Below are 10,393 nucleotides of genomic sequence, written 5' to 3'. Positions count from 1 at the left end.
TTACATTATATTCACCTGATAGATTGTGCATTACTTCATAACCTTTGATACCCCTTCTCATGTTTTTGTCCCCATTTCCCTCCCCCCACCCAAAATTATTTTTTTATGTCAGACTCAATTAAAAAGAAAAAAAAAAGCCAGAGCCAGGAGCTGTGGCTCACAGCTGTAATCCTAGCTACTCAGGAAGCTGAGCTTGCAAGATCACATTTCAAACCCAGCCAAAGCACTTAAGTCCATGAGACTCTTATCTCCAATTAACCACTGAAAAATTGGAAAGGGCGCTGTGGCTCAGGGGTTAGGGTGGTAACCTTAAGCTGAAGAGCTCAGAGGCATTGCCCAGACCCAGAGTTCAAGCCCCACAACCAACCCCCCCCCAAAAAAAGCCAGTTTATATAAGCCTCTAACAAACACTCCATCAAAGAAGAAATGCAGGTGGAAAGTAAGCACAGAAAGCTAGGCTGATGTAGCTCTGTGGTATAGCACTTTCCAATGAGCTGAGAACCACATAAAAAAAATTGTCATCAGGAAAAATGCAAATTAAAATTATAATATGATGACAATATAGACATAACATCTGAATGAAAAATATTGACTCTACCAAGTGCTAGGGAGGACAGGAAGGAACTGAAAATCTCATACAATGCTGGTGGGAAAGGAAAATGGTATGGCCACTCTGGAAGAAAAATTAACTTTCTTAAAAATTTAAGCATGCAATGACCTACAAGAAATGTGCTCACCACCTTAGATATGTAACTGTAACCCCTCTGTACACCACCCTGACCATAAAATTAAATTTAAAAAATTAAGCATTCACAGTGAGAATGAAGAAGGATACTTCTAGGGGAGAAACACAAAGGCACAATGCCTCTGTGCCTCTGATCATATGAAATAATATTTATCAAAATGAGCTCCAGGAAATAAAAACCTTTTGTTTTTCTTTTCTTTTTGTCTTATTTGTTCATTTATCTCTCTTTGGGAGGCGGGGACTTTGAGAGGGACCCAGAAATGGAATGGTATAGGGTAAACTAATAGGCATTGTTACTCACGAGATACTAAGTTGAAGGAGAACTGTACAACCCATGGTAGGGACAGGACAGAAAGAATGGCAGAAAGTGAAGAAAAGTGTTACACGGTGGAATACTACTTGGCAATTGGAAAAACACATGTGACAGCACGAGTGGATCACAAAACAATTATGCTGAATGAAAGAAGCTTGTCAAAAGAGTGTATAATATATGATCTCATTTCCAGAAAATCCAAATTAATCTATAGTGACAGTAAGCAGCAGAACAATAGTAGTCGGCTGGAGCTGGGTAAAAAGTAGGTAGCCAAATACTTGTTCACATACTTACTGTGTGTTGACTCTTTGAATGATATTATATAAACGATACCATTTTATCACATTATCATGAATATCATTAATTAATGATTACTAAAATAAAACTTTGCACAATGACAAAGAAGAAGTTGGAAGTAATAAATGGACATAAGAGCCACAGTAAATTTGAGAGTAGTATTTATGTTCACTATCTTGATTGTGATTACCATTTGAAGAGAATATCATTTATCAAAACTTGTTAAACTGTACCATTTAAATCTGTACAATTTGTGTATGAGAATTGTACCTCTAAAGAAACTTACTTTTTAAATAAAATAAAATGGGGCTTATCCTAGTCTTATAACTCATGGGGATGAACTATGGGGTGAAGAAGAGAATTTATAATTATCCGGGAACAATCCAAAAACACTCCTAGACCTGTGGCTTGGATCTAAGTAACCACTAACCAATGTATGAAGTACACAATAGAAGCACCCTGGGTAAAGGGATGTTGGAATATAATGAGTTCAGTTTTATTTGTAGATTCTCTGGTTTTGATATCCTGAGTTTTTTTCAGCCATACTTCTATCTGGTTACTTAATTAGTTTTTATATTAGCTTTCAGTGAATTATTATGCATTTTCCCTATGCATATTTCCTCCATCTGTGTCTGTCTTCCAGTAACATTTAAATTTAAATCACAGATAAAGCAGAGAATAAGAAATATAGCCAGGTGTGGTAGTGCACATCTGTAAACGAAGCTACTAGTTGAGAAATGAAGGCAAGAGGATTGAGTGTTCAAAGCCAATCAGTGAAAAACTGCTAAGACTTTGTCTCAAAAATAAATACAGGGGCTGGGTGTTTGGCCTAGTGGTAGAGTGGTAGAGTGCTTGCCTAGCATGCAGAAAGACCGGGGTTTGATTCCTCCGTACCACATACATCGAAAAAAGTTGGAAGTGGTACTGAGACTCAAATGGTAGAGCTCTAGCCTTGAAAGTCCAAGGACAGTGCTCAGGCCCTGAGCTCAAGCCCAGGACTGGCAAAAAAATATAAATAAATACAACCAAAAGTAATGAATGGAGGCATGGTTCAAGTAATAAAGCATTTGCTTACTATGTGGGAAGCACTGGGTTTAATTCCCAATACCATGAGAAAAAAAGGAAGGAAAGAAGAAGGAAGGAAGGAAGGAAGGAAGGAAGGAAGGAAGGAAGGAAGGAAGGAAGGAAGGAAGGAAGGAAGGAAGGAAGGAAAGAAGGAAAGAAGGAAAGAAGGAAAGAAGAAAGAGAGGAAGGGAGGGAGGGAGAGAGGAAGAAAGGGAGGGAGGGAGAAAGGGAGGGAGGGAGGGAAGGGAAGGGGAAGGGACTGAAAATGTAGACTTTCAATCAGAAGTGCTCTAATCTAGCTACATATTTTCACTGGATTTAATAAATCATCTTAAAATGTTAGTTGAAGATGCATGCCTGTAATTCCAGCACTTGGGAGACTGAAGCAGAAGGATCATAAGTTTAAGGCCAGTCTGTGATAAATAAGCAAGTTTGGCACTAAATAACAAGACCTTGTCTCAAAACATGAGCAAAACTTTTTAATTGATTTTTATTATGGTACTTGTAAAGCCAGGGAAAAAATATAAATTTAATTATTTTTTCACAAAAAATTAACCTGGGGGTGGGAGAGTTAGTAAGATATAAAATGATGAATGCTTCCAGAAAGCATGCAAGATGCTCTCTTGGTAATGCACACACACAGACACACACACACAATTAAAGGACTTTATAAAAAATGATGTTAATTATAGTTTCAAATGATGACAATAATTAGGCCAACTAAGTGTCTGACATATCTTAGGAAGAGGGAAATCAATGTACAAAGACTCTGCAGGAAAAAAAAAAAGAGAGAGCCCTAAGAACTGAAAAAGTATCAGTACAGATAGGGTATGGAGTACCACCAAGCAGTGTCTGGAAAGACATGAGTCTGTAACAAATACAACAAACTTTATCAGACCTTGACTAGTACACATTCCTTCCCTTGATTAACTACTTACCCATTTCCAATGCCTACTGCATTTTTACAAAGCCATTTTTAAACCCACTGCATTCATTGATCAGTACATTCCACCAGATATGTGCATTTCATACTTTTTTTAAATGTCCAAGAATCTATTACAAAAAAAGCATAATTATGAGTTCAAACATTTTGTAACATGTCATGGATTTTTCTAGTGAAGTTTTCATTCAGAATAAAAATTTTTAAACGATGTGATAAATTACCCAGCCATTACTTGCTGAATATGGTTCCTAAACATAACTCCTTATAGTTTGCTTTCAAAAACCGCTTAATAAATAACCGTACAATCTAGCTGAGCAGTCAAGCAGAGAAGACAGAACAAGAAGCTACTCCAAGTTACTCTGAAAACAGAAGTGTTTATCCATCGATGAGAGAGAGCAAGAGAACAGCCTGACAAGACCTACACTTGTGTGAGGCTGCTGGTGGTTACCACACCAGCCAAGAAATGCTAAAAGGGTGTGGGAGGTGGGGGAAAAAAGGAGTAACAAAAGGAGTAACATGAACAAGTCCATTCTCAGAATAGATACACGGGTTTTGTGGCTGGAATGTTAGGTATGATAGAGATGGTGTTAGAATAAGGCTAAAAACACATGTTGGGATTCTAGGCCTATCGGTTTACATTCTGCTCTTTGTATAAATAGCCACCAACTTTTTTTTTTTGGTTGATTGTGGGACTTGAACTCTGGGCCTGGGCGCTGTCCCTGAGCTCTTCAGCTCAAGGCTACTTCCCTACCCCTTGAGCCACAGCACCACTTCTGGTTTTCTGAAGACTAAGTGGAGATGAGTCTCACTGACTTTAGTGCCTGGGCTGGTTTTGAACCTCAATCCTCAGATCTCAGCCTCCTGAGCAACTAGGATTACAGACGTGAGCCACTGTGCCCGACTCAACTCATATTTTTTAAGAAAATGAACAATGGAAAGTTCAAAGCAAAAAGGATTTAAGATATTCGATGATCACCTGATAAGTATAGAACAGTAACAATAGTTCAGAAATATTAAAATGTGGGAAAAGTAGAGTATAGAATTGATTAAAATAGCCATCAACATTGAAAACTTGATGGTTTCATATATCACTATAAAAACAGATTTGATAAATTCTTGCTCTTCTTTTTATGTTCCTTTCTAGTTCTAACCCACAAGTTCTAGCAAGTGAACATACAATAGAGTTAAGGTAAACTAACACCATGTCTATTAGTTTATTTGGGGGGACATCATTTCTCTCAAGCACCCAATCCAGGAAGTGGCACTGTGGCTCAAGTGGTAGAGCATTAGCCTTGAGCTGAAGAGCTCAGGAACACAGCCCAGGCTCAGAGTTACGGCCCCATGAAAAAAGCCGCAATCCATATTCCTTACTAGAAATCTACTTTGGGAATGCATGCTACATATCATAAAACTACCCAGAATAAGCAATCACTAATTTATAGAGCTAAAAAGATTGGAAGGATCATAGAAGCAGGACTATCAAAACACCCCCAATGTAGGTATATCCCCTTTCCCTGACAGCCATTCAGCCTCCACTTCTATAATCTTCCCTACTAAACAAAGATGTTTGGTTTCATTTACTATTGAATCCCCTTCAAAAAAAAAGTGTGGTCATAGTAAATGAATAGCCATCCTTGTTGGGGAATCTTACCACTGATTTAAAAAAATATATGCCAGTCATTGCAAAAGACTAGGGAAATCTGTTTCAAAAGAAGTAAAAGACACCTCTGGCTGATAAAGGCTGTGTCTGTTTTTGGATAAGTCCTAATAATACAAGTAGCTTCTTCAAACTTTCCAATTTCATTCCATAACTTTTTATATACTGCTCTTTCCAAAACTTCCTACTCTCTTTTCTGTAGCTGCATCTGATCAGTTCTTTTAAAAGTGATGGGACTCAATGAAATGTGTTCTCCAGGATATCTGGCGTGCCCAGGAAACAACTCTCTTACTAAACCTATGCAGACCTTAAACCTCTGAGAAAATTGCATCAAAATAAGAGATGGTGGTAGTGAATGAATGATGTTTCAAAGGGCCCTAGTGAGTGAAGCCAGGAATGAACTCCCCCCCCAAAAAAGCTTAATCTTAATTAAGAACATATATGTGATAAACTATCATGGTAAGAACGAGGGGTTATTTTCTCCCTGAAACTGAACCTATAGTCAAAACTTTTTAAAAAAGAGTTTTCTTTTCTGAATGAAAGCTAAGTAAACATTCATTAAACCTGAGAAATTCCGTATTTTCAAATTTGCATAGTGAATTGGAACTGTCAGCTGTTGTCTAACCATGAATGACAATGCAGTAGTTCAGAAACACATTATGGAAAATAGTTTAATTATCCTGGAGGTTTTTTTGTTTTTTGTTTTTTGTTTTTTACTTTTATGACAAAATGAAATCATGAACCCAGTCACCTCAGCTTTGGGTAGTGAGGCCTATAAACCAAGTCATAAAGGTGCTTTGTTTGCACTACTGTTTTTAGAAACTCCAATCTTATGGAAAAATCTCATTACCGAAAGCACATGTACTTTTCCTAGAATCCTAGAAACTAGGGAATTCATGAACAACTGGGAAGTGAAGTCGTTCCTACCTTGGTTAATGAACTGAAGGATTTGGAGGACAAAAAATGGGGGTGGGGAAATGTCAACCTTCTTCAAATCTATGAATCTAAAATGTACTTCTTTACTGGTACCCTAAAGTAGACTTCAATCTTGAAATTATCTGAAATGTAAGTCTGAAAAGAGGTATTGATTTAAAGGAATAGTTCAGGACTAATAAGAATTTCAAGGGGAAGAATTTCTAATGAAATTACATTTCTGCTATAATGTCTTAACCTGCAAAAAATAAATTTTAATAATTAGTAGTGAGTATGAATTAGGGTAAGAATAACAACTTATTCTTTATTTATTACATTAAAACAAACCTCAAAGGGAAATAATATTCATAGCTAGTGCATCTAAGTTATCCTCCCACTTTGTGAATTTGGGTATGAATTGCCACAAACAGGAGGAATAACCAGTAATATCTTTAAAAATTCTCAATACACATTGCATTGAACCAATAGTAGTGACTTCATCAGAAAACATCTTTATGAGTTTAAAGACATGTAAAACAGCGGCTAGTGGGGCCAAGATTGGGGCCTAGTGGTAGAGTGCTTACCTAGCATGCATGAAGCCCTGGGTTCCATCCCTATGTACCATATACACAGAAAAGCTGCTAGTGGCAGCATTCTTTGTCACAATAAAAAACTAGAACAGTTGGAATAACTATAATTATAGTTATTTAACAAAGTATCCAACTATAAAAATAAAATGGATGTTGATATTAGTACTGGGGAAGAACATTTAATTGATAAGTTAGACTCTAACATAGAGAACATAGTCCCTTTCTGTCTTTCTTTCTTTCTTTCATGCTTTCTTTCTTGCTTGCTTCCTTGCTTGCTTTCTAATGGGTCTTGGGGCTTGAACTCGGCCTGGGCGCTGTCCCTGAGCTCTTCCCATTTTCTAGAGATTAATTGGAGCTAGGAGTCTCAAGTTCTTTTGTGATCCTCATATCTCAGCCTCCTGAGTAGCTAAGATTACAGGCATGAGCCATAGTCCCTTTTCTGTGAAACAAAAACAGTAACAGTGGAAGAAAAATATGAGAGGAGATAGCAATGTCCAACAAGAAGTGTACTCACTACCTTGTATGTAACTGTACCCCTCTGTACCTCACCCTTGCAATAAAATTAAAGAAAAAATTAAAGAAAAAGCTTTCTAAGAACAAAAAAAATCATGCATGTGTATTTTTGCTTGTAAAAATATTGGGCTGAGATGTAGCTCAGTGGTAAAATACTTGCCTAGGAACTTCAATATTCTACGTTTGATCACCAGTACTAAAAAAGAAAAGACCCCCGCCCCCAACCAAAAGAAAACTTTTTTAAAAAAGCATGGAGCTGGGGTCGGGGCTTGGCTCAGCAGAAGAGCCCTTGTCTGGCAAGCACAAGGCCCTGGGTTCGGTCCCCGGCTATGGGGAAAAAAAGCATGGAGCTTTTAATACTGATTACCCCCAGGCTAGTAGCAATATGAAGACTTGCAATCTCTTCATCGCTCAAGGCAAAGGACTCAGAACAGATGTACCATTTGCCTAGAACTGCAGAGAATTTGTGCTTCTTTGCTCCCAAGTCATAACCTAACCTACATGAAAATTCTGAAAAATCCTTTTCATATCCCCTTATAACCTTTTTAATATTGTCTCTTAGTACTTGGAATTTAAGATGAAATTTTAAAAGAAAACAAATACTGAGGGAATTTAAATATTTAAGAAATTTACACAGCACGTAGATTTTATTGTCGTTTTCAGGAAGAAAATTAGTGACTTTGGTACCTGGTGCATTGTTTGGGACCTGGTGCATTGTATATAAATTTAGTTAGTTATCTGAATCAGGGAAGGGAAGGGGAAGATCAAGATGATGAGACAAAGGACAATGGACTAACCAGGGTAATAGCGATATTCACAAGACAATATATTAGAAATGAACTTTACACCTTGAGAGGGAGTGGGGGAGGGAAAGTGGGACAAAAACATGGGAAGGAGTAACAATGTTCAAGAATTAATGTACTCACTACCTATGAATGTAATTGTAACCTCTCTACACATAACTCTGATAAAAATATAAATTTAAAAAAAATAGGAAAACCAGGCACTGTTGGGCCCTGCCTGTAATCCAAGATACTCAAGAGGCTGATATGTGAGGATGAAGCCAGTGCAGTCAGGAAAGTCTAGTGAGACTCATATCTTTAATTAATCACAGAAAAAGCCAAAAATGGTCTGTAGCTCAGGTGATAGAGTGTTAGCCTTGAGCAAAGGGTGTGTAGGAACAGGACCCAGGCCCAGAGTTGAAGGCCCAGAACCAGAAAAAAAATTAAAATGTTAGGTCTCTTTTCATCAATATATGTAGTCACAGACACTTTTTTTTGTTTGTTTGTTTATTTTACTTTTGTCTTAATACTGTTCTAAAATTTCTAGACATCATCAGTTCTGGTCAGGATTAAGAAGGTCAGAGGAGGGGCTGGGAGTTTGGCCTAGTGGTAGAGTGCTTATCTAGCACAAAGACCCAGGTTCAATTCCTTGGTACTACATACATAGAAAAAAAAAGCCAGAAATGGTGCTGTGGCTCAAGTGTTAGAGCTCTAGTCTTAAGAAAGGCCAAGGACAGTGCCTCGGCTTAGAACTGAAAAAAAAAAAAAAAAAAGACGGTCAGAAGATGCCCTCCAAAATAATTCAATAGTCTGCTCAATCTCTCTCCCCTCTTCAAAATGTATCTTCTAGCACTGAACTTCCATTTCATATATCACATTTTATTCAAAGATTCTGTCCCCAAATGGCAATAATTATTTTCTAAGAATTAGAATACACTTGAGCAAGCTGCTGATCTTTCATTGTAATGACCACTTTTCCTAGAATTTACCATGGAATAATGTTTTCAAAATAGAAATATAAACTAAGTTAAAGTTGAACCCTCCCACCTGCATAAGGGAGATATACATGGAAGAGGCTTGAGCACATTTTCACAATCATATATGTTTATGTGACTACATCCTTCCATAGGCTCAAGCTTCAAGTAGGTGAAGATTGTATCTTTTACTTCATTATCTCTAACATTGGTATAATAGTTGCAATAGTTGTTGCAAAGTGTAAACAAGTGGATATTAAAGGAATTCTTTTAAATCAGAGAACATGAAGTTATTAGCCTCTTGAATTCTAGTTTATCTCTTCAGCAAGATCTTCAATCTCAGAGACATTATGGGAAAAATCAAATATGGCAACTAATGTGAAAATAATGCATGAACTGACAAGTATTATGGCAGCAAGGACTGCATTGAGATGATTGAAACAAAGCTGTCTCTGAAAATGGTGATCAGAAAAAGATACAAGCAGCGCTCTACTAGAAATATCTACAGTATTGGAAACACACAGTTGAAGGTTTACACATTCAAAAAATTACAGCACTTAATACATTCACTTTAAGTTTATACTGGGTAGGTTTGAACTTTCTCCTGCTCCTTTTTGATTTTGTGCTGCTGTAATCAGAAACTCAGTATGCGTGTACCACATACTTCGAAGTCTCAGGAAACTAAAAACTAAACATTTCAGCAATACATATATGTTATAAACCGTGAGTTCGAGTTTTATCGTACAGATGTATAACACTTCCTTCACTTGTTAGTCCTTTTTAACTCTAGTGAGTTCCAGTTTCAAAGAAAAAAAAATCTCTACCAGAGCTAGAAAAAAAAATGTGAATATAAAGACTCGTAAAAATAGGATTGGGTCACTAATTTTCCTAGGGACCAGATCTTATGTTCCCTTGGCTTTAGTTTACTCTTTCTAAACTTTAAGGCTGGAACTACGTGTGTCTCTCGGATCACTCCTTTCTGCACCATCTTAGGGTTTAATCATTTAACTGTGTTGCTTTTGAGTAACAATTCTACTTCCAGTTGGGAGCGAGGAGGAGGAGTAGACTAAACCATCATCCTTTCTCATTGTGGCAAGACTAGTGTATGCACACGCCACTGAGAAACATTCCTACGATCTTTAGAAGCACAAACGGGAGTGATTACTGACAGCCATTTGTCGAATGCCTTAATCGAATTCTTATTTGCCAAGCTTTCACCTGGTTCTGTTCAAGCCAACACTTGTCTTGGACTGTGCCGATGTAGTCACCATTTCTGTGGTTTTTACTCTCGATCGGCTTTTCCCTTCCATCTGAAATCCAAACCCTTTCCAGGTTGTCCTTTCCTTTTTTTTTTCTAACGATGTTCTGGGGTGAGACGCTGCCTAGACCCAGGGGATCCCCGGAGGAGAAATGCGTCTGCCTCTCCAAATGCAACCTGTGAGCAAAGGATCTCCCACCACCTGCTGCTTCCTGGACTCCGGAACTCCTGCAGCAGCCAGCCAGCTTTCCTGAGAGAGGAGAGGAGGCTGGGCGGGAGGGGAGCAGGCTGGAGAGAGGGAGAGGCGGGGAGTGAGGCATGCGAGGCAGCAGGAGGCGTGGCCC

Source organism: Megascapheus bottae, chromosome 9 (genome assembly GCF_031878675.1).
Source record: "Megascapheus bottae isolate mThoBot1 chromosome 9, mThoBot2.hap1, whole genome shotgun sequence".
In the NCBI taxonomy this organism is placed as follows: Eukaryota; Metazoa; Chordata; class Mammalia; order Rodentia; family Geomyidae; genus Megascapheus; species Megascapheus bottae.
The sequence above is the reverse complement of the archived record's forward strand: the minus strand, read 5'-3'. Positions refer to the sequence as shown.